Below are 25,055 nucleotides of genomic sequence, written 5' to 3' on the forward strand. Positions count from 1 at the left end.
AGGTGGATTCAATTACATAATGTTTGCAAAGCTTATTGAAGATGCAGAGTGCTATAAAGGTGCTAAGTATTGTCATTACTGGAAATACAATTTGTCACGCTGGCAGAAGGGCTTAAGAGCCAGGAGATGTAAGCTATACATCAGGAAACTAGCAAATAGGGAATTAAGTCAGAACTGTGTCTTCTGAAGTATCAGAGACATATGCAATAAGTTACCAGGGAAGATGACTGGAACAGAGAATACAAGTGAGTCTGAGGCACCTTGATTAGTTTCTGGAGGAAGAGATTAAGGAGCACAGTGAAAATGCAGGAAAATGAGATTTAAAGCACGTTACCACTTTAAATTAAAGAGCCCAAAGCAAAGAGATTCAGGTTTAAGGCTGGCAATCTATCACTCACTCACGCAGGTGTGCACGTTTCAAGACCTGTCCTGCAGTACCTGTGTATGAATCAGTTGATGCCTAGTGCCTTGTAGAACCTGGCCCTCAATCACTTACCCGAGTGTGAAAACCAAGTGGAGAGCTCTAACCTTTGTATTACCATTGCTCCGGATAGTTCAGTGCCACTGAAAGTCTGGGCTATATTTGCAGCACCACTGGAAGCTGCATCTCTGAAAAATAGGTGGCAAGACACAGATCACAGGCATAGGCAGTGGTTGGACCAGTACAACGATTACAGGTTTGTGGGAGCTTTTAGGATTATTCCGAAACTTTTTGCAAGTGTGGCAAGGGATTTTGGGAAGGGTGGGTGGAGGAAAGGACGAACAGAGGGCGTAAGAGATGTAATTGGAACAAAGATGGAGACGAGTGACACAAAAATTAGAGGCAGATAAGTGACGGCAAGGTGGGCAACCAATCAGATTGATCTCCCAAGGAGTGTGGTGCCACATACTTTAATATGAAACCTTTAAAACTAGGCTGGGCAAAGCATTGGGACATGTAATATATGGAACAGTCCCACCTTGGCTGAGGGATTGAGGGGGTAACCTGTTTGGTCTATCCCACTTCTTCCTTTTCCCTCTCTGTTTACTGTGGCTTTGTAGTGAGCTGTTTTCTTGATCTCTTTTTCACGTGATGCATGAATGCTTGTGGGGGACACCATCAACTTTAAAAAAACCAATCACGCGCCTCTCTAAAAAATATATTCTACCTGCTGTTGTTACAAGGACCATGTAAGATGACTAACTGGGGAAGAGATCAGGAAAAGATAGTATGTCTTTTCCACTTCTTTACTTTGTGCATTTGACAACTCTTTGCATAGAGTCACTTCATTCTTTCACTGTATAAACGAGACATTGGAGTAAATGAAAGAGTCCTCCTAGCGTGCATGGATGTCATTTAATACAACCCAAGTGCCTCTCTTTAATTTTCAAGCCGTGGGCTGTGATCTGCAGCTCCTTGTTAAAATGAAGGCACCGTCTCATCTGCATATCAAGCGCCGCTGATAGGTGACTCTGTGAACGTGCTCTGGGAAGCACGATTATTCCTCCCATCGTCTCTGCAATGACCTACTACGCTAACCCCACTTCGTATTATAGCCAAGGACAAAAATTATTCCCCTAGCCATCCGGGGGTGCTTTTTGCTATCGAGGCCTGAGAATCTCTTACTCTGCCTGACCCTTCGTTCCTCAGGCCCTGCGTTTTTGAGCAGATGGATGGTGTCGTGGTAAAGGTGCTCGCCTGGGATGCTGAGTGAGTCACTAAATTTCTCTGGTTCTCTGTTTCCTCTCTGTAAAATGGGGATGCTATTTCCTTTGTTTGTCATGTCCATTTAGGTTGCAAACTCCTTGAGGCAGGGATTGTCTCCTACTGAGTGTGTGGGGTCTCTAGCACAATGGGGCCCCAAGCTTGGCTGGAGCCTCTAGGTACCGCTATTGTACAAATAAGAATAATACATTTTCATAATGTCTTCTCCTGGCTTAGCAGGCTGGAGCCCACCATCACAATTCTTCACCCTCAGGGAGGATCACTGTTAGGTGATATTATGTGTCTCTCAGGGGCTGGCAGCTCTGCATCTTCAGGGCTACTAGCACCTGCTGGCCATGGGGATGCAAGGCTAGGGATCGGGTTCCTGTGAGCTCTGCACCAGCCATGCCTTGCCTCTAGTTGCATTCTATTGTGCAGTCTGCAATTGACCATTTGTTCTGCCTTTGGCTTGATGCTCCCTTTGGCTGTGTCTTCACTAGCCTTTCCTCTGGAAAGATTTGGAACATGGGTGCAGCCCCGTTGGTGGAAGAAATGGTGCGAGCACGAATATCTTTAAGCCCTATGTTGTCCAGCTCAGAGCAGAGCTTGATTCCACTTAAAAGTTAGGTCAACATAAATACGTCGGTCAGTGGTGTGAAACCCCCCCATATCCCTGACCAGCGAAGCGGCGCTGACCTGTCCTCCAGTCTAGACGCGGCTCTGCGGTTGGAAGAATACTTCCGTCAATGTTGTAGGTTGTTTTCCTTTCCCTTCAGTTAGGGTAGGTTGCCTTTACGCTAGCATAGCAGTGTAGATGCATTGAGTGTCTGCGTGACACAGTGATAAAAACTCCGTTCTGCGCTCGCGCTGTCCTCGTTTGATACCGCCGGTTGAGCTATGCTGGTGTTAGCATTGGTGGGAAACCTTTCCCCAGAGAGGCTTAAACAGATGAGACCTCTTTCTCCTTCCGTACAAATAACTCGAACCTTTTCTTCCTGCCTTCCCTGCTCTTCCTTGAACGCCTTGTGCAACCCTAAGCCTCATTCCCCTTCAGATCCCTCCTGAGAGCTTCCCCCGGCCTTCATCCCTTATGTTATTAATAGATGAAATTGAGATCAAAAGACCAAAAGAAATGCCTGTGCCCACCAGAATAACCTGACCTGCGTGTGCGTGCACACATGAATGTGCTCATTTACATGCGCTTGGCTTTGAAAACCTGACTCTACTGATCAGCGTTTCATTTTAGAACCCTGATTGGCCTATTATACAGAAAAGTGCACTCGAATGGGGGAGGCCCTGGCCAAGCATAATCCATATTATTCAAGCACACAGTCTTGATAATAAACAAAGCTCTTTTTTTTTGTCCTTTCTGAATTTTGCATGCAGTGCGTACGTACAGGCTGAAAATCCAAGGCCGCTAGCTCTGTTCCTCGGAGCCGTGTAAGCAAAACTCTTCAAAGGGAGGTCCGCTACGTTGGATTATAGAACAGTGGAGTGCCTTAGAAAGTTTTGGCAGATGAAGGCTTACAAAATAATGAAAGTCCTTTGGTATTTGAGGTATACAAGAAAGACATGTTTTGGGTTTTGTATTGTGATTGTCTCAGAAAACAGAGCCCATTTAATGTGGTGAGCTGTAAAACAGAGTTTGCAAAAGGACCTGGAATAATTAGTAATACATTCTTCCACTGAGTTCTCACCATTTCTTCTAGGACTGCCCTCTCTCCTAGAATGAGACATATCCTTCATCTTTCCCAGATTTACCCTCCTCCATTGTGCATTTTCATCATTATCTTTTCGGATAGATTAAACCTGCTTTAACTAAATGATACTGAATGAGTTTAAAAACAGGATCATGCTAAACCCTTCAGATCTTTTTCTTGGGTTCTGTGGAAAGTGTCAGAACGTGGGTGGCACTTGAAAGGTTACTGGGAAGGGTGGGGTTGTGATTAGCTAATAAGGGAGATGAGCTATCTGGGAAAAATAATGAAGACTTTGAAGTGAACGGAATCCGGATGCCTGTAGTAAAATCGTATTAGACATAATGAAATAAACGCTGGAATGTAACAGATCCTTTTAAATAAATAATAATTTTAAAAAAATCAGATGGATGTAGTTGTCAGTTCACTGACAAGCATGCCCTGATCCTGGGCATTATAGCTCTGAAATTGAGAGTAATTATTCTAATTTGTTTTATTACATTAGCGTGGGTAGAAGGGAAGAAAAGGGGCTTTCTTTTATGGCTTTATCATTATTCATAGAAGAACTCAGAAGGGACAGACATCTGACTCTGGCACTGGGGCTTCATGGGAATTTTTGGAAAATGATGTCTACAATGTTCTGACCTTTGACCTTCCAGCTGCAGCCCTCCTCCTCTCTATAGGGATCCCACACTTGACTCCTTAGCAACCTCCTTTGTGCCTCTGATCTCTCTCCATTTGTCTGGTAATAGCCCTTGGCAGGAAGACTTGTTGTTCCGTCAGTAGCTTAAAAAGGCATGGAGCCGTTAATGCCAAGTACTTTTCAAAATCCCTTCACCCACTCCTTACAGCTAGTCTTCAAAGTCAATCAAATGCTGATCCAGTCATGGTAGTTTTTCAAAGGATCTTTCTGGTAGCAGGGAAAAAAGAACAAGAAATAAAACAAAACAAAAAGCAACATGAGTGACTTATCTTTCACAAATGTGCTTTTCAGCCCATCTGAATTGTACATAGACAGTTGTGATGCTTTTTCTTTAGTGTTTCACGGTGTCTTTGTTTTCAATCTGCATGCTCACGTTGAAACTAAAGCAAAATAAAGAGCAAATTTCATATAGTGGGGATTATCTACTTACGTAACTATCTAGGCATTTATTTGCTCATCATTATGGTGTCTGACCAGTTTATCTTGCTGCAACCATGCACAGACATTGATCACTTCTTCTCTTCCCATTCTCTCCCACCCCACCTCCATTGTAATCACTGGTCTAGAACCTATCCTTGGAAAAGTCTAAGTCCTGAGATGATTGTACACTGTCTGTAGACCTGGAAGTGTGTGAGAGGCGAGACTTCAAGATCATCTCACTCTGATTACTGTCTTGCTCTCATACAGTTCTGACACCCTACAATTTTGACAGTTTTACAGCTACTTTTTGGAGAATAGTTAGGTGAAAGTGTCTGGAATGCTAGCATGTAAATGGCAGAATGAAACATAAGTCTCTAGCTGTAGTAGTCTTTGAGAGAGGTGCTAAAACTATGCACTACAACCTGCTAAGGTTAGAAGTGAATGGTTGGAAAATGGAGAATTCCAACTTTCTTGGCACTGGTCTGAGACTGAAATAAGGTCCAGGATTTGCCATGAGCCAGTGTCATTTTAATTTCTTGATGGTTCAGTTCCTGTTACAAAGAGAAGTTATTTAATTGGTGGGACCAGCAAATGACCATTATTTTAAACAAGTCCATATGGCTACAAAATTGTATTCACAGTCTGTTTTCCTGATAGATAGCTACATGAAAGCAAAATACTAGTTATGTATTATAGCTGTTAATGTAACAATGGGTTTTTAAAATAGAAAAGCTGTATCTGCTGCTTATAAAGCAAGGCACTGTTAGAGCTAGAGTAAAAAGCTTTACATAATTTAATATCTCTTCAGTGTTTTCCAGATTTCTTGTTTTATAAACCTCAGTCAAAGCATTTTTCAAAACAACCCGCTGCAGCATTTGCAACACCAACAGTGCTCATTGTGCTGTACCTTCGAACCAGAAAACAAACTGGCTAGAATCAGAAGTGAAACTGATGTAGTATCTAAATCGGAATGAACCGCAAAAGATAAACAGCCTAAATGGTAAAAAGTAAATGTAGGTGTTTAAAATATTTTGTTTTATTCTGTTAGTATTTTAATCTCTCAGGATGGTTTCAGTTATCCACGTAGGGCTCGATCCTGCCAGCTGCTGAGCCTTCTGTCCTCGATCCTGCAAGTGAAGCCATTGGGACTATTGATGTGCTTATGAGCTTTGCTGGATCAGTGGCAGAGTGCTCAGCACCTTCCAGAATTGAGCCCATCAATGTTACAAAAACAAGGACTTCCAGTAGCCATATTGCAGCCTTGAAACCAGTAAAATTATGTAAACTTAAGAAACTATTAAATGGAATTTAGTACAAGAGATCCATAGACTTCTACAGCACTCTGTTATATCATAACATCGTTATTTCTTTCTAAAGCAGCCTTCGCCTGGTGAGTGTTGTATAAAATAAGCATCAAACAGCTACACACAATATTGAATCAGCAATAAAACCCAGAAATGTTTCCTGGTTTACCTTAAAAATGTAAATGAATCCCTGGAACAGAGAACCAATGGAAGGGCTTGGGAACCTGGTGTGAAATTGCACCTGGTAGTATAGCCTATAAATTATCCAACCCAGAGCATAAGGACTGTATATGAACATAAACATGAACTGACCTGCACAAATACTGCTATAGCCAAAGGGTAAAGAATTTTGTGCTGTACACCATGCTTCATTAGTTATTAGCCAGACGTAAATAATAGAACTTTAAAAAGTAATTAAAGGACCTTTTGCACAGCTGTTCATGTGTGTAGTAAATCTTATTATTTGTATTATCAGCATTGTGAGTTAACCCCAAGCTTTCAATAATTGTCAGGCCCTTAAAGCTCATGAAATTAGTTTAAAAATAATGAAATGTTAAGGAAAAAATAATTTTCAGTTCTTTTCATTAGTCCTTGAGTTTTTGAGCCTTTAGGTTTCACATTTTCAAGTTTTTCTGTGCAACTTTAGAGGCTAGTAACTTTTTACTTTAAATGGCAGCTGATTTTTTCACTTGTTCACATGACTCCAGGAGCTGAGGCTAAAAGAACGCCAAATAGCATGAGAGACATGATAAAATTGCAAGAGTTGGCAACACTGTGTTATGGTAGTGCCTGGGGGCCCCGCTGAGATTGAGGATCTCTTGTGCTGGGCACTCTGCAAAGATATAGATAACAGACAGTCCCTGTCTCAAAGGGCTTACGTTCTAAATGAACAAGATAGATCAAGGGTAGAGGGGAAATAGAGACACAGAAAGATGTTGTGACTTTCCTATGTCAGTGGCTCAGCCAGGAATAGACTCCAGTCCCCATCCACTTGACCACACTGCCTCTGTCCAGTATCTTCTGTGCTTTCCTATGCTTGTATGTTTCATGCATGACGTGTGTTTTCATTTTCTGCATTTCACAGTGTGATTTACACTCTGCACATAAAATGGCAAACTGCTGCCTTAAGACATCTATAATCTCTTTCCCAGAGACGCACGCATTCTGTTGTTTTAGATTGGGACTGTATAGGGCTGCTGCACTCATGGCATTGTAGCATCATTTATTGTTTACATTGTTTACATCACTGAATTGGCGAGCAGACGGCATGGGTGAATTTACTGCCTGGACATACGGGCTTGGTAAAGTGAGATTAACTAGAGCTTTTCAGTTTTTCGTGGATGTTTGTGGAGGGCATTGAAATCGTTTTGCCATATTCACTCTGCGGCCATCGTTTTCTTCACTTGCTGATTCCACTTGGGAGAACATAGGCCATGATTTGGAAAATGTGGAACAAGGTTCCCCAGTGACAGTCATAATAGGTACACCCATGAAGCTAAGTTGTAGCTTAATTTACTAGTGGTTTGGATATCCATCCCTCTGTAACCATCTAGTCTTTGGATGCCTGAGATACCACCTCTTCTTTCCATGTATTACAGTGATAGTGGAGGTCCATTGATGCACTCTTCCTACTGCTTCCTAAGTCTGGATGCTGCTCACACAGGGCATGATTCAAAGTCCGGTGAAGTCAATGGAAAGATTCCCCTTGACTTCAATGAGTTTTGGACCAGACCTAAGATGTTCTCATTGAGGGACATGAAGTTTCTAGCACCTCTTAAGTCAGGTTTTTACACACCACTAAGGCATTTCAACAGCAGGAGCAAGGAGTCTTGCGTCTTTTATTCTGAAGACCTGTTTTATTTGGAGTGTAGTTCTTAGTTGCCAAGGCAATGGGCATTATCATCGATCTCTGAATAAATAACCATATTTCACTCTAAAAATGTGCCTGTCTGTGCTGCTAATAGCTTATTAAACGGCAAGAATAATGAAATCTAATTTACTTGTCACCATTCATGCTGTTCCTTAATGAGTTTGGACTTCATTTGGTTTGTCCAATGAAAATAAACTGGCCTCTTTCTCTTTTGTTTTTAGGCAGTTTCATTTTCTAGTGCTGTGGGCCTAGCAGGAAGCAGCTGTGTTTGGGCTGCAAACACACTAAGGACTAGTCTACACTATTGTAGCGCGTCTGGTGAAGATGCTCTATGCCAACAAGAGAGTGCTCTCCCGTTGGCATAATAAATCCACCTCCGCGAAATGTCAGCGATAGTGATGTCCCCACTGACACTTAGTTTGGTGTAACTAACGTCGCTCACGGGGTGGCTTATTCATACCCCTGAGCAACATAAGTTATACTGACATAAATTGTAGTGTAGACAAGCCCTAAGATGCAGGAATGATTAAGTCCAAATTGTAAAGTGGTTTTCATTGCATTGGGTGAACGGGAGAGGGAAGACCCAAACCGCTCCAGCATTCCTGTTCGAGTTAGATTTGTAAAGCCATCCTCTCTCCACAAGCATAAATGTTGGGCATGACGCTAGTTTCCCTTTAAAATGTATTTGTATAGGCTTTTATAAGATGTAGAAACAATTTTTATCTTGGGTGTAACATTGTGGGGGGAATAGTATAGGTTAGCAGCTAATCCACGGGTTGGTGAATAGTTGAATTTCAGACGCGTGAGAGTTGATTGCGTGTGTTGAGCGTGTTAACATCCCTGGAACAATTTTAAATCTGGAACCGTTGCCCGTCTTTGAAGTTTCTCTCTTTTCCTTCACCCTCCCCCTTCACTCCTCATATTGTTTAGACACATTTTAAAAAAAAAGTCTTTGGATTGACTCTAAATTTATAACCATCCTGCCATGCCCCCCCACCCCTTCCAAAGCAGATATCAATAGAATTTCACAGACATAGCTTTGAGTCACCAAGTTTTCTTTCAGCTTGCCATGCCATTGGCCTGTCTGTACCATTTTTTCAGAATTAATTTTGGGCTGAAAAAGTCTCAAAGACGGCTTTGTTCCTCTTTGACACTCACCCTGGAAAAAAAAATCCGTGGAAAATCTGACATCTGCATTGTAGAGAAAAATCAATAGATGGGGAGGAATATAATTATCCCTCACTCCTGAAAGAATTTTTTAGGTTTTTTTTTTTTTTTTTAGCGTGACTCATATCAGCCTAGAATTTGAATGACATTTTAATTATTTAGGCTTTTTCATTTTGAATCACCAAAATGTATCAGTCTGAAAGGGGTACAGTCGGATGGAGTAATCTGTGCAAGATAAGAGAAGGATTTCACGTGTCAAAGTTCAACCTCTTCTTTTTAGTTAAATCAGAGTAGTACTGTTATATGAGTCAAACGCATACAAAACAAGTGGCTGCGTACACATTCCCATTGCAATCACTCAGATGGCTCTAGCAGTAACAGATGATTAATCATCTAATGGATGATGAATCATTTTGCCTGGCATCAAGTAAATAAACAATCAATGTATCTTCTTTTGAGACATTTTCCACCTTACACAAAGCATAAAAATGTAAAGGATTTGTATAAATCAATGACTCTTTAGCAGCTCTTGCACTAATAATTGTTTTTGGACGCGCTCCTTTATGGAGATAGGAAGAGGTACAAATGCAAAGGTGTTTGCTTAGTTTGTGCTGTGACTGTTAGAACAGTGTCAGTGTGGTAGGGGAAAATAAATGTTTGCAACATGCTTAGCACAATAGGGCCCTGATCACAGCTGTGGGTCTGTAAGTGCTGCTGCAATGCAAATACTTAGTTGTCGTAGTTGTGTGGTTGTATATTTTAGCCAGTGAAAGCTCTTTATTTCTGAATACAACTATGTGTGTGTTGCGTTGGGGTCTTATGGTGAAGTTCCATTTCCCACAGAAATGATTCACCCTAAGTCAAGGTTGCAGTCTGCACCTGGAACACTTGATATCTTCCGTGGTACTTCTCTGATAATAGTTTCATTATACTGGAGCATATCACCTCAAGGAAACCTCAGAAGGGGCTGTGAATAGCAGGAACCTCATAGAGAGACAAGGTGATATGGACCAACTTCTCTTGGCGAAAGAGACAAGCTTTTGAGCTTCAGAAGGAATGTTCTGTGTAGCTCGAAAGCTTGTCTTTTTCACCAGCGGGAGTTGGTCCAGTGAAAGAGATTACCTCGCCCACCCGGTCGCTCTCATATCCTGGGTCCAACACAGCTACAACACTGCAAGATGATTGGTAGATGCTGAAATGTAGCATTTAGGATTCTGCCAGTGGAAAATGTTTAAAAGCAAACAAGATGAGCCATAGCTTTGATACAGATGCTGTTGCTCTGGTAGAAGAAGTTTGGAGGGAAAAAAAGTTGGTATTGATTTATGTAGTTCTGACATCATCCCAGCTGCCACGGTTTCTGGGTGTAAAGTGTTTTATCTACTGATGAAAAGCACAGTATAAGAGCCAGGTGGATGATGCTATTACAAACCTTTTGGTCCTGCTAGTCAAAAACCAGTTAGATAAACTCAAAGGTCAAGTCAGTCTCCCCAGAGTCTCCCATTTTCTTGTAATGACCCTCCTGTGTTTTCTGAGAGGGGTCTTATCTTGAGTTACTGTTTCACCTTCCTGCTGGTTTCCCAGCAGCAGTGTTGATTTAACCCAATATAGACATGCAGTAAACATCCCAATAACTGAGGCAGCACATCATATTAATAAATTATTACAGAGCTGCTCCACGTTCATCAGACCAACCATTTACTGTTCTCTGCATTGTGTTGTATCATGCTGGGATGCGTTTTGTCCTGATACCCCATTCTAACACAATAAACCTTAAGGCCATATATTAATGTTAGTTGTGATAGAAGAAGTTATCACTGGAAAGTTTCAGTTAACTACTTTGAGGCCGTGGATAAAATAGATTTGCTAAGAGTTATGGTGTCCAGACAACTAATCTTTCATACTTGACCCATTGCGTATGTTGTTGCATAGCCAGGAGAAAACACAGCATGTCCAGCCTTCAGCCTCCCCACACAATGCCATTCTGCATGCAAAACCAAACTGGATTGTATTTTCACTTGTGTAAGGATAGATGTGTAAATTCCAGCAAGCAAGGATAGTTCTGGGGTTAAAGCATATGCCTGGGAGGCAGAGCTGGGGTCAAAAACTGCATCACCTTGATCTTGTCTCTGTGCTTTCACATCTGTAAAATGGGGGTATTACTGTTTCCTTTCATTAACAAAACACCGGGGATAGTCACTAGAAGAATGGAAATTCTTATTATTTAGATGTAATGATAACCACACTATGCCAGTGCTAGCTGTTACGCTGCTGCTGCCTGTGAACTAATTTGCCCATGAATGCAGTACCAGCAACATCTAGCTTCTGCCCCACCCAGCCAGGAGAGGTTTACTAAGCAGCAGCCCTGGAGTACTGGGGCTTTTTGTGTGTCTTGACCACAGTGTGTGCTGGGGGACAGCAGCCCGGGGGGTGCGGGGAGGAGAGAGAGAGATTGTTTGTTTTGGGGGGTGGATTGCTGGGTTGCGGGTTCAATTCCTATCTTAAGAAGATTTTTAAAAAAAACATTGTTCACATGATCCCAGAACTGGAAAAAATGTTTAATGATTGTATTGGTAAACCACCACCCCTCCTTCAGTAAAGGAGGACATTTGATCGACAGTGCATGGAGCAGAGGTGAGATGGGCAACGCATTACTTGAAGGGGAATCTGTTAAATCTCTCTCTCTCCCTCCCTCCCCAAAAGGGGAAGAGTAGGTTGTATAAGAGGAACAGAGAACTAGAAGACGAGTTGCCATAAGAGGGCATGAGAGAGAATCCCAATTCAATATCACAATGTGGCTCAGGCAAAATGGCTTGAAGAGAACATAAGAACGGCCATACTGGGTCAGACCAAAGGTCCATCTTGTCCAGTATCCTGTATTTCAACAGTGGCCAGTGCCAGGTGCCCCAGAGGGAATGAACAGAACAGGGAATCATCAACTGTAATTATACCCTGTCGCCCATTCCCAGCTTCTGGCAAACAGAGGCCAGGGACACCATCCCTGCCAATCCTGGCTAATAGCCATTGATGGACCTGTCCTCTAGGAACTTATCTAGTTCTTTTTTGAACCCTGTTATAGTCTTGGCCTTTACAACATACTCTGGCGAAGAGTTCCACAGGTTGACTGTGCATTGTGTGAAGAAATACTTCCTTGTTTGTTTTAAGAGGCAGTGGAGAAGAAAATCCAGTAAAATATATAGGACTAGATTCTAACCTGACACACATGGCTTCTCAGTGGCAGTTTCACCTGCTTAAATCAGGACAGAGTTGGGCCCTCTAGGGTGAAGAAGTGATCCTGCTTATCAGAAGATGAAGAAACAGAGTAACAGCATGACTGGATAGCAACGTTTTCATTGGGGATATTGAGCACAGAGAGGTGGGGAGTGCTATGGCTTGAAAGACCAAAACACAGTCACCAATGCGTTACCGCCATGCAGTGCGAGTTTTGGAGCTACGTTAGTGCCAAACAGAGGCCTCATCTTTAAGATAAAGTGACTTTGCTTGAAGTTTCACCACTCACACCAGCGTTAATGTTTCGTGTGGCACTGTACACTGTAGCCTTCAATTTGGAATTTGTGCCATGATTTAATCAAACTCATGAAATGTAGACATTGAAAGCTGTTGGTAAATGTCCTATTTATGGCTTCGTTTCCACTGAAATCTCCTTTGTTGGATCCTCTTACAGTGAGGGGGAAGAGAGGTTATTTAATCAAGCAAAACTGGAATTGATTCATTTGGAGATAGCTGCAGTTTTTTCCCTTGGCAAACTTTTGCAAACAGATTTGACAATCTGTTTGCATTTGAGGTGGTTTATTATTTATAAATAGCAAGTCTTCAGTTGAGTTAGTTGCTGTTACCCAACTGTTAGTTGTGGGGAGACAAATTAGTGATGCTTAACGACTGGTCAGTGACTCACACACTAACCACAATGTGTGTACTGTGGCAGGCAAGTGAGCAGATGAGTTAAACTCTGGTGGGTTTTCCTCCACATTACTTAAATTTCCAGTATAATACAAGTGACTAAAATAATGTTTACTGCTCAAGTGATGTTACCATGCTTTTCTGTCCTTAAAAGTAGTTATAGGCCTGAACCAAAACCCCAAGATGCAAGCCGCCCCAAAAGTTGGCGGTGCATTGGAGTCCAGATCTGAGATGCACAGACCTTGATTCAGATCTGTCAAATTAGTTTCAGCCAAGTTACCCCTATTTAATGTTGGGATACGTGAGATCAAAATCAGGTTGTATGTGTTATATTATCCCTATGCTAATATACTAAGTGCCCTCTCTCTTTTCCTTTGTATTGCACCTAAAACTCACCTGTTCAGTGGACCCGTTTTTTCCTAAGCTGTTGGCCTGAACCATGTTTGCCTTGTCTTACTCATTTCGTTGTCTTCACTAGAGTTGCATGGATGTAAGCCAGTGCAAAACTTGGCCCTGCACCAGGAATTTAGCTAGAAATTTTGTTGATGATGCATGAGCCAGAATGGAATCTAGCTCCCTTCCCACCGCTGTGTTGGCTCTGCAGCAAAAACTAGCGAGAACTTATTTTTTGTCACTAAACTTTGTAGCTGTGTCCCAGAATGCATCCCAAAAGCAGAAGTGTTGAGTTGGAGAATGCCATTTTTACGTGATCATACATAACGGTACTTTTAAAAACTCGGCTTGCAGATCAGTGTACGGGGAGGACAGTGAATCTAGTTATTAAAAACATGCATTTTACCAAATGCTGTAAAAAGGCAATCCTAGATGACATTTTTCTTCCCTTGTGAAAAATGCTGGTGAATTTAATGCTGCTTAATTTTAAAGGGCTGAGAGCCCCGAAGGTTGCAGCTTTCAAAGTGTAAGCAGGTGTTACTATTCCATCCTCCCTTGTGCTCCTCAGTGTGCCCTAAAGGGACCAAACTTAGTAGGGGAGAAGGTATTGAGAACATATTTCATTCTCAATACTAATTCAATCCAGGGTTAACATTTTATAGTCCTCATGCAGACGGCAGCGTCATGAGATTTCTGAGTGCACAGAATGGCCTACAGACGAAGTCAGCTGTAAATTAATATGACAGAAAGCTTGCCTTTTCCAGGGCAGGCTTTCTTATTATTCCAAAGGGCTTATTTTACATTCTGGCTGCCATGAACTCAGCTGAAATGATCAACCCCAGTTTCTTTGTAGCCACCATCTGATCAGTATGAATTTAATAATTCTGGCTGGAGCTGGATTCAAAGCAAGGCCATGGAGGTGAAAGGCCAATTGCTAGTTCACTTAGCCACCTGTTTCCTTCCCTTTAGCTTGTATTTAATTTGTATTGCTGAATACCTTTCCCTTCTGATAGTCAAAGCTTTGAAAGTCCCTCCCCCCTTGCAAATAGAGCCAATTGCTTTATTTGCCTTGTTCACTTTGCAAGGACTTGATGGGGTGGGGTGGGGGTGTGTGTGTGTATGAGAGAGAGCTTTCAGTATTGTCATTGGAGAAGGAATGTTGGCTCCAAAGGCCAAATTGGTCCCTTTTCCACTTAGTTTTGTATAATGATTAAAGCTGGTTGAAAAAATAGTGGGGGAAATTATTTCTTCCCAAAATCTACCCCCCCCCTCTTTTTTTCTCTAGATTTGGAAATTCAGCGTTTTAACCATTTCCATTGGTGGTCTGTTTTCACTTGGGGAGATGTTTACTAAATTTGTCAATTTAAAAAAAAATCTTAAAGAACTTGAAATATATTTTGTAATGCCAAGGAAATTAAAAACAAAATGCTACACTAAGCTTTCTGTGCTGCATTTCTTTCTGTGGTTATTTGGATTGTTTTGGTCCCCAGAAAGGTGTTTCAGAACTGTACGTTGTGTGCTTATTCATTGGGGCGCTGGTGGACATTTTCTTATAGACTTCTAAGTTTGAATCATGTTTACATTTCTCAATGAGAGCACAGGACATCGCTCTTGGGATCCTCAGAACAATAATGGTTTGAACTAAGGTGGAAAGAGTTTGGTAAAATATGGCTGTATTGATTCGATGAAGGACCCATCTTTGGGCAGAGACCATCTTTTTGTTCTGTTTTGTATCTGTTTGTATTGCTATATGGAACAATGGGGTCTTGTTCCACAAATGAGGCCTAGGTATGACCGCCATAGAAATAACATGACATTATTTTATTATTAGTAGTCAGGTGCTATTTCAAAGTGGCTTGAAAATTTTTGGTTTTCTTCCTTATCCTTATATGGATTTGGTGATTTAATAACATATAATAAATAGCAATATTCCCATCCCCAGCGCGCACACATCCTAAACTCTCAAATTTCAATAAAAAATCCATGGAGACTGTGTTGGACAGAGAGTTGAAGATTGGGTGACAGAGCCTTTCAAAATACCTAGGGAGCATGTGGAACCTTCAGCCCTGGAAATTTTTAAGAACAGGTTACACAAATAGGTGTTAGAGATGGTCAAAATAATACTTTGTCCTGCCTCATGGCAGGGCACAGGACTAGAGGACCTATCGAGGTCCCTTCCAGTCTTACATCTTTATGATTCTGCATGATGGTGTTGTATTATTGTATTCAGAACATCAACAATATTTCAAAAGGGTCATAAAAACTGGGATGGTTTAATATTGTTACACGTGCTGCAGTCTGCAAAGTGAAATGTGTCCGGTAAACATTTGCTTGTCATTTTATCCCTTAGCAACTGGAACCTGTTCTTCAATAAACAAAAGCTGATAAGGAACTGTAACGTGTTAGTCTGTTCATTTATCAGATGTAAACAGTAGATACACTTGGAAATGCTTCTCTGCTTGTTAAATGTCAGAGTGGTGAGGATATTGCACTGTTGGAGAATGTTTACTAGCTCTGGGATAACCAATCAGTCGACCTGTGCTGTTTCTAAAAGTGTATGTCACCTTGAACTATTTAAGCAACATTTGGAAAAAAAAGCCGTGACGGGGGAAGCGGGTGCGGAATATTGCCAAACACAGGTGTTCAAAAATCATGAGATTGGTTTAAAAACCATGAGGGGTTTTTTTATTATTATTTTAGTGTATTTTTTTTTGTAATTTGCCTTCTGGTTTCTGCGCCTTTAGGATTCACTTGCTTCACATATTTTTTTTTCTGCAGCCACGAGTGCTAGACGTTAAGCACTTGTGTGTTTTGCTGAATCTGGGCCTAAGATGGGTGATTTTCTTTTTCTCTCTTTGTTTAATTAAAACAAACAAAGCTACCAGGAAAAACTCTAGCCAGAGAAAGTCTTTAAAACGTTAATATTGTAGATCTAATTGACATGTACATGAATAAAGAAACTATGTCATGGTTAAAAACGCAAGCTACATTCTGACTTTAATTCTGAATTTAAGCCTTCACTCTGTAGTTCGTAACTTTTCATGCTTTTGAGGCACATTTTCATAGATGCTATTAAAAACGTGCCAGCAAAAATGTTGACATATTTTAATGTTGTTTCTCTCCAAAATGGTGTTCTAGATCATTTTTTCTCTTTTTATTTTAACTTTCTATTGTAGCCAGTGTTTGTCTCCTTTGAGTGCTGCCTGGTTTTCACTCCACATATACGTCCCTCACTAGGAGATGTCTTTGGCCCCGGCTAGGTGAGAGAAGAGTAATTTCCATTCTGGGGAGCGGGGAGAGGAGGCTAATGATGCTCTCCCGTGGATTCCTTTTTGTTCCGGTTGTTTGCGTCTTCTCCCCACTTCCAAGAAGAGCATGATCAGGTTATGTCAGTGGCACCCCCAGCCGTTGCATGCTTGGGATCTGGGGACGGGAATTTGTTCCCATGCTTTGATCTGCGTTATGGCGGCATAATGCACTGCAGCTGTGGCATATAGGCCAGTTCAATATAAACAGAGAAGGCTTGAAAATGGATTGGGAATTGGTAGCAGATTTGAAAGAAATCCAACAACCACGAAACTCCAGCAGATGTAAAGATTGACATTTCCTCCCTCCCCCCAGTTAAAATGGTCAATTAGACTCTCATCCTCTTCTTAAACTAGTTTTTTTTCTGATGTCCCCTCCCCCGCATTTAAATCACTAGTCAGTGTTGCAGAGATTCATTTGGGTGCTAATGTAAAGGGTATAAACCCATCCATAAGCCGACATTTCAGCTGCCAGTGTTTGAGATTCACAGCTTCCACTCGAGGTTGCTTTCCCATTAGTCAAGTGCTACTAATTAAGGACATGCTTTGCCAAGCTTTCCTATCTGGCCATTTCTGCCTGCCCTCTTGGTTCTGTAAGTTCAGATGTTTTTGCTGCGGCCAGGGTTGAGTAGTAGGCGCATGTGACTGCAGAGGAATGTTCTAGGCCAGGAAACCAAACCAAAGCAAAAGGCTACACACCCGGGCTAAGATTTTGTACTGCGCCTCCTGGTCGCCTGGTACAAAAAAAGGCGCAGCCCAGGAGGAGGGGGGACAAAGATCATCTTTTTCACCTGTCCGACTCTGGGTTGTTGCAGCTCTCTGGCTGCTTTGCAGCATGCGGCAGCTGAGAATTCCGATAGCTGCATGTGCAGCTCACGAGCATGGGGACTCACTTCACCAGATCTTACAAGCGGGCCTGCATCGGGCAGCCTATAGCTGTCCCATCCAGTGCCTGCTCTGGGGGAGGTCTCCTCCAGCAGGTAAGGAGATTTTATAGCCTCTGCCTGGAACCACAGCTGCATGCAGAGGTTGTCGTGGGAGTCAAAATCTGCCCTATGATTTTTAAACACAGTGCAAATTGTAGACCTCTCGTCATGGTACAAATAAAACACGCTGTGAATCTGAATGGTCTCGGTTGAATATTATTAGCCGATAAACGACAAGTAGAGGATCGGAAAGGAAAAGGAAGATAAGAGCCTCATACAATCGGTCACAGCACGTCGCTGCATTTCCATGCCTGTAGTTTGAAGGGAAGGTTATGAAAGTTCATGGGTAGTAATACGGTGCCATGTTTCCATTCAGCACTGTCTGTGACATTTGGTGCAACGTTGATGACAGGTCGTATAGTGGCATTCCCATGCACCATCACAGTGTGGCAGGGCCAGGTGTGCCCTGCCTGTTGTTTCACACAGCACAGATTGAACATTGGCAGGTGAGCTCCATTAGTGCAATTGTTTAATGAAACAGCTCTTGCGCTCCAGTACAGGTGAGATATTAACCTGTGTAGAGAATGTTGGTGCCTCACTATGCCGGTTAATTAAATGGAATAACTATTATGAAACACCAGCCAAGCTTACTGTAGCAATAAAGAGTAACTATTATTAATGAGAATGTATGTAATGCCATGGCAATTTACACTGTGAGAAAGAAACAGGTTCCTTGCACCCAAAGATATGACACGCGAAGACCCAGATTTCTGTTGCATGGAGACCTGCATGGCCCAGAGATTGACACTGGAGTATCAGGGGATGGGTTATGCCTAAATCGGATGATTTAGTTGGGGATTGGTCCTGCTTTGAGCAGGGACTAGATGGGACTAGATGACCTCCGGAGGTCCCTTCCAACCCTGAGATTCTATGATTCCTTTTTTCAGAGTAGCAGCCGTGTTAGTCTGTATCCGCAAAAAAAACAGGAGTACTTGTGGCACCTTAAAGACTAACAAATTTATTGTAGCATGAGCTTTCGTGAGCTAAAGCTCACTTCTTCGGATGCATAGAATGGAACACACAGACAGGGGATATTTATACATACAGAGAACATGAAAAGATACCAACAGGCAGAGTCTAATCAATTGAGATGAGCTATCGTTAGCAGGAGGAAAAAACTTTTTGAAGTGATAATTAAGATGGCCCATAGAAGGTGTGAGGAGAACTTAACATAGGGAAATAGAATCAATTGGTGTAATGACCCAACCATTCCCAGTCTTTATTTAGACCACAGTTAATGGTATCTAGTTTGCATATTAATTCAAGTTCAGCAGTCTCTCTTGGGAGTCTGTTTTTGAAGTTTTTTTGTTGCAAAATTGCCACCTTCAAGTCTGTCACTGAGTGGTTAGGAAGGTTGAAGTGTTCTCCCACTGGTTTTTGAATGTTATGATTCCTGATGTCAGATTTGTGTCCATTTATTCTTTTGCGTAGAGACTGTCCGGTTTGGCCAATGTACATGGCAGAGGGGCATTGCTGGCACATGATGGCATATATCACGTTGGTAGATGTGCAGGTGCCCTGATGGTGTGTCTGATGTGATTAGGTCCTGTGATGGTGTCACTTGAATGGATATGTGGACAGAGCTGGCATCGGGCTTTATTGCAAGGATAGGTTCCTGGGTTAGTGTTTATGTTGTATGGTGTGCGGTTGCTGGTGAGTATTTGCTTCAGGTTGGGAGGCTGTCTATAAGCAAGGACTGGCCTGTCTCCCAAGATCTGTGAGAGTGAGGGATCATCTTTAAGGATAGGTTGTAAATCTTTGATGATGCGCTGGAGAGGTTTTAGTTGGGGGCTGTAGGTGATGGCTAGTGGTGTTCTGTTATTTTCTTTTTTAGGCCTGTCCTGTAGTAGGTGGCTTCTGGGTACTCTTCTGGCTCTGTCAATCTGTTTTTTCTATTTCCCTATGTTAAGTTCTCCTCACACCTTCTATGGGCCATCTTAATTATCACTTCAAAAAGTTTTTTTTCCTCCTGCTAACGATAGCTCATCTCAATTGATTAGACTCTGCCTGTTGGTATGCGTACTTCCACCTTTTCATGTTCTCTGTATGTATAAATATCTCCTGTCTGTGTGTTCCATTCTATGCATCCGAAGAAGTGAGCTTTAGCTCACGAAAGCTCATGCTACAATAAATTTGTTAGTCTTTAAGGTGCCACAAGTACTCCTGTTTTTTTATGATTCCTTTGATTCTTAGGGTCAAGCTGGACTGGACTGGGTGCAGGATAGGGTGGTCCCTGTCCCAACCCCCTTCCTACCTAAAAAGAAAGTTAAGATTAACTTGAGTTGGTGTCACGTGGGCGTGTCAACTAACATTAGCTGGTTCATGGGCAGTCTGATTTGCACATTTAGTTCATCTAGCTGAGCTATTTGAATTTGAAGGCATAAAACCACCCCACACCCATAGTAAAGAGTTCCTTTGTTTTGCTTTTTTGCATACAGATACTGACCCAAGGTAGCAACCTGAGAAACAGGACAGTCATGTTCTGTGGATAGTCACCTGGAATGGATTCAAAGCGGTGCATGCAAATGCACTAACAGCATTTCACATTTCTGTTGGGTGGCCTTCTACACGTGGAGGCAAGCGATTAGCATTAAGACCTCTTGTCTTTTTATGGGCTTTCCTTTGTTTTTGTAGAAGGCCAGACAGCTCCTACTGCCTCTATACAAAGACATTATTACATGAGCCATGCAAAACTTCCATTAGAGAAGCTGCACAAAATTCACCTGGTCCCTGCTTTGGTTACAGACTTGCAACTCAGCCTAAATTTGTTGCATGGGTCATAGGAACAGAGGAATTGCCACAGTGGATCAGACCAGAGGTCCATCTATTCCAGTGTCCTCTCTCCAACAGTGGCCAGTGCCAGATGTTTCAGTGAAAGGTGCCAGAACCCCACAGGTGCAGATTTGGGATAATCTCCCCCCCATGTGAAGTTGTTCTGACTTCTAATGGTTAGAGATCACCTTAAGTTCTGGAGCATGTACTGGATACTTATATGGACAACAAGAACATTCAATCTATTTTGGAATCCTTCAAATACTTTGGCATCAGTGACCTACTGTGGCAATGAGCTCCACAGTCTAATTACATATTATATGTAAAAGTATTTCCTTTTATTGGCTTTGAATTTTGCCATCTTTTCATTTTTGTGAATGTCCCCTGGTTCTTTTGTTAGAAAGGTTTACAGACCTTCCAGGTGTAGGTGGCCTGAGTCAGAACTTCAGATCCAAATGCTTCTCTGCTCCAGGTCAGAATACTGCGACTCTCTAGGATGCACCAAACCTAAATCCCAGATTCAAAGATCCCTCCATGGGATCAGAGGCTTGCAACTTGGACCTGTTTCTATTCTTCAGACAGTCTGGGGCCTGGAGAGAACATGGGTCGGGTTTTAGCAAAAGTAAGGGACGCTTGGAAGTTATGTACCAAAAAAGTATTTATTTCATTCTCTTATATGATCCGTTTATCCCCAGGTTTCCCGTGAGTTCACAGTGTGACAAACAAAAAAGCAGAAAAGTTCAAGCTAGAAAAACACTCCAGCCCATAACCTCAAGTTAGATAAAGCAATTAGATTCCACACGCAATGTGGCTGACTGAGGCAGCGTGGTGCATTGGACAGGATCAGGAGACCTGGGTTCTCTTCCCAGTTCTGCCACTGACCCTCTGTGTGAGCTTGGGCACATCTCTTGCCCTCTCTGTGACTTTTCTCCCACCCGTCCTTTGTCGGGCCTTGTCTACACTTGCGGCAGCATGTAGGGTTCACAGTGGAGAGCTGCCAGGTCCTTTCCCTGCTGCCCCTCACTGCATTGAGGAAAGGCTCTGAAGGTTTCTTTTGCCACCTCCCCACTGCTGGAGCCTTTCCCTGGCGCGGGGAAAAGCTCCGGCAGGAGGACATGCTGCTGCTAACAATAGCAGTGTAGACAGGCGATGCACGGCTTAGATGCATGGAGAGCCATGTAGGTTCTGGTGTGTCTTTACTCACCTAACCAGTGCCTTATTGTCTATGCTGCTATTTATACCTGTGCTAGCTGGGCATGCAGTGTAGTTTCTCTACACCTGTGGCTCTCAACCTTTCCAGACCACTGTACCCCGTCCAGGAATCTGATTTGTCTTGCGTACCCGCAAGTTTCACTTCACTTTAAAATTACTTGCTTCCAAACTCCGACATGAAAATATAGACGTGTCCCAGCCCACTATCACTGAAGAGTTGCTGACTTTCCCATTTTTACCATATCATTATAAAATAAATCAATTGGAATATAAATATTGCACTTACATTTCAGTGTATGGTCTACAGGGCAGTATAAACAAGTCCTCGTCTGTATGAAATTTTAGTTTGCACTGACTTTGCTAGTGCTTTTTCTGTAGCTTGTTGTAAAACTAGGCAAATATCTAGAGGAGTTGATGTATCCCCCTGGCAGACCTCTGTGTACCCCAGGTTGAGAACCACTGCTCTGCACACTGCCGTAAGTGTATGTAGAGAGCCGTAGACTGTAAGCTCTTTGGGGCAGGTGTCTGTATACCACTCATTCCCTATTTGGTGATATTTCTTGAATGGAGAAATTAATTTGGGGAACGATTAGGATGCTTTACATAGAGATGATTTTTTGACTCCCATTACAGTCAATAGAAAAGTCAATAGGATTAACTGATGTGGATATGGAATTGGTCCCTTAAAAACTATCCATGTACTGAAAACAAGTAACTTTCCCTAATAAAGATCATTGGGATTTTTATATATCTGAAAAAGAGATTGAATGTTGGCTGCTTTAAATGATCTCTTTTTTTCCTCTCTGTCTTTGTGCTTTATATTAATGTTTTATTCAACTATATTTTGTTCAATGATTTATTGCAGGAGAGATTTTAACGTGCTTGTGTTCTTGTAATGTACATTGTCTTTGCTGGATAGTAGAGCTTGATAACAGCCTGGACAAGGTAGGAGAGAAGGTCATCAAGATAGACTTTTTTTTTTTTAATATTATAGCATTCTTGGGCAGAGTCCTTTTAACGTCCTCTCTCCTCCACTGACAGGGCTGTCAGCCTGTGGGACATCCTGTGAGATGGTATCAACATATCCTGTAATTTTAGTCAAGATTCCAGAGCAGAGCTGCATACGATATTTAAGGAGATGAAGCCCTGTTTGTTGACAGAGAATCTGTTGGGTTTTTTTTTTTTTTTTGCACAGTGTCTTCTAGAAAAATAATGGAGAGGAAAGTCACAAACTGTCCTAATTTATAACCTACTTTAGCGTAAAATCACAAAGCAACAAACCTAGCAATGACCTTCACCAAACCAGCACCAGCTGTTCTTTCCCACCCTGTCTCGGTGATGTCACTTTGTGGTTTTCATGGTTTATCTTCCTCTTTTGTCTGGTTTGTGTGAGTGTGTGTGATGATCTTGAGCTGTAATGGCTGTGGCTAGGATGTTTCTGGGATTCCCATCTCTCAGGCTGAGGGCACGAACACCTCTCCCTTTCTCCCTAGCGGAGAATAACACGAAAAGCCACATTTGTTAATATTTATTATCATTATTATTCTGAACTTCAGGCAGCTCATGAAAGGGAGTCTTTAACTCCCTGCGCTTTGCAGTCTGTTGGAATGTAATATTCGTCCTGCACCTGCTAAGCTTTGTAAATGCAGTATCTTTGGCTACCAGTGAAAATGAAAACCAGTAAAAAATACTAATGCAATGGGCCACATTGTCAACTGGAGTAAGCCTGTGTCACTTCATCAGCTTCAGCCACCGATTTATGCTGGTTGAGAAGCTGGCCATTATAACTGGCGCCTTAATTCCTTGAAATATTTAAAATACATAGGACTTAATTTCCTTCCAGATTCCCAATCTTTTTCTTAAAACATGAAAAAATCCTACTGTAGTGGTTTTCTCCTTCCCTTCTGATCTCATCACAGCGCGCATGATTCTCCACCACCTGGCACCTTGTGTTGTCACTTAACCTGTGCCGAGTGAGTGTGAACACTTAGCTGTTCTGATGTGATGGGACCTTACACCCTTCGTGCATGGATAGAAATGACTGGAGAGCACATCTCTTGCCATGGGTGAAGGAAAATGACAAACTAGCAGAATGATTGTAGTTTTTCCAGCGGAATGTTTCCCTGTCTAGAAACATACATGAAGACAAATTTTGCATGTGTGTTTAGTGTTTTACTCCACTCTTAGTGAAGAGAATGGCCTGTATAGGCGGATGAGCCTCAAATTAAAGTTTAAACTTTAAAGAGAAGAGTTTGAAAGTAACTCTGCTCCATTAAGACTTACATTTCAGACCCATAACTGGGCACCGAAATAGAAAGATCATTATGATGGCCTGGTCTGTTGAAGAATAAGCGGGGAGAAGAGTGGTAGTGAAATAGGTCAAAAATCTGAATGTATCATTATTTTTCTGATAGATGAATGTTTTTAACTAATGTTCTCTTCATTTTCTATTTATTGTGCGTTTTTTGTAGCTGATGACCTAATGGCTTTTTCCTGACCTGAAGAATACCGCGCCAGCTTCTTTAAAAGTGATTTTATTTGTGCAGATCTTTGATATTTTCAGGGGAGTTACTGGACAAACAATCTCCATGACTGTAAAACAGCTAATCTTTTTTTTAAGTGCTGTCCTAGCCATGACAGCGGGGCTATTCCAAAGTTGACACTCAGTAAATTTATAAGCATTTATGAGGTTGGTGAGGGGAAGGATCCAGGAAGGCTCTGCCTGTTTTGCTATCCCTTAGATTAAGATTGAACGGTCCAGTGGTTCTCAAACTTTTTGTGTTGGCAACCCCTTTCACACAGCAAGCCTCATGTCCCCAAGTAACGCACATGCGACCCCCTGAAGGGTCATGACTCCCAGTTTTAGAATCCCTAACTGTAGCATGAATGTACTCCTATAGGTCATACTCTCAAAGGGTAGGTCCATACTTACCGCGCGGGTCGACGCGGTTAGTTCGAACTCCCCCCGCGCTCCGGTCGACTCCGGAACTCCACCACCGCGAATGGTGGTGGCGGAGTCGACCTTGGAGCCGCGGAGTTCGACCCCGCCGCGTCTGGACGGGTAAGTCAGTCGAACTAAGGTAGTTCGACTTCAGCTACGCTATTCACGTACCTTAGTTCAACCCCCTCCTCCCCCCCGTAGTGTAGACCAGGTCAAACTGTGTCTTTCTAAATGGCCATCCAGGAATTGCAAACAATTCGGATAGGCCGTCATGCACTTTTAGTTCGTATTGGATGAAGATACTTAGGCAAAGGTTTCTGAAAGGCGCTAGTGATTTTGGGTGCCTCAGGTTTTTGGGTGCTCAACTCGAGAGGCCTTCAAGGAGCCTGACTTTTAGAAAGTGCTGAGCACCCACCCCCGGGGAATTCAGATCCCTTCGGGGTGTATGAAATTGGGCACCAAAAATCGCTGGACATTTGTGGAAAACTTTGGCCTCGATGTTTTGTATTGCAAAGGCAAAAACTTCAGCATGCCCTCAGCTCTGCCTTCCCTGAGCACAGGTTGATGGAGGAAATGAATGTGTTTTTCTACTAAAGAAAGAGGGAATTGTATAATTTAGGTAACCTAGGAAGGTAGGCAAATCTCCCCTAATTGTATACAGACCGTAGAGCTTGTCTCAACCT

General features: G+C 42.3%; 1 protein-coding gene across 3 annotated transcripts in view; it reads left to right on the top strand.

Annotated features, from left to right (window-relative positions):
- LMF1 (lipase maturation factor 1) overlaps window positions 1-25,055 on the top strand; it is a 329,598-nt gene that overhangs the window by 117,568 nt on the left and 186,975 nt on the right. The gene's annotated exons all lie outside the window — the stretch shown is intronic.

The sequence above is a fragment of the Mauremys reevesii genome, linkage group 10 (genome assembly GCF_016161935.1).
Source record: "Mauremys reevesii isolate NIE-2019 linkage group 10, ASM1616193v1, whole genome shotgun sequence".
NCBI classification, from domain to species: Eukaryota; Metazoa; Chordata; order Testudines; family Geoemydidae; genus Mauremys; species Mauremys reevesii.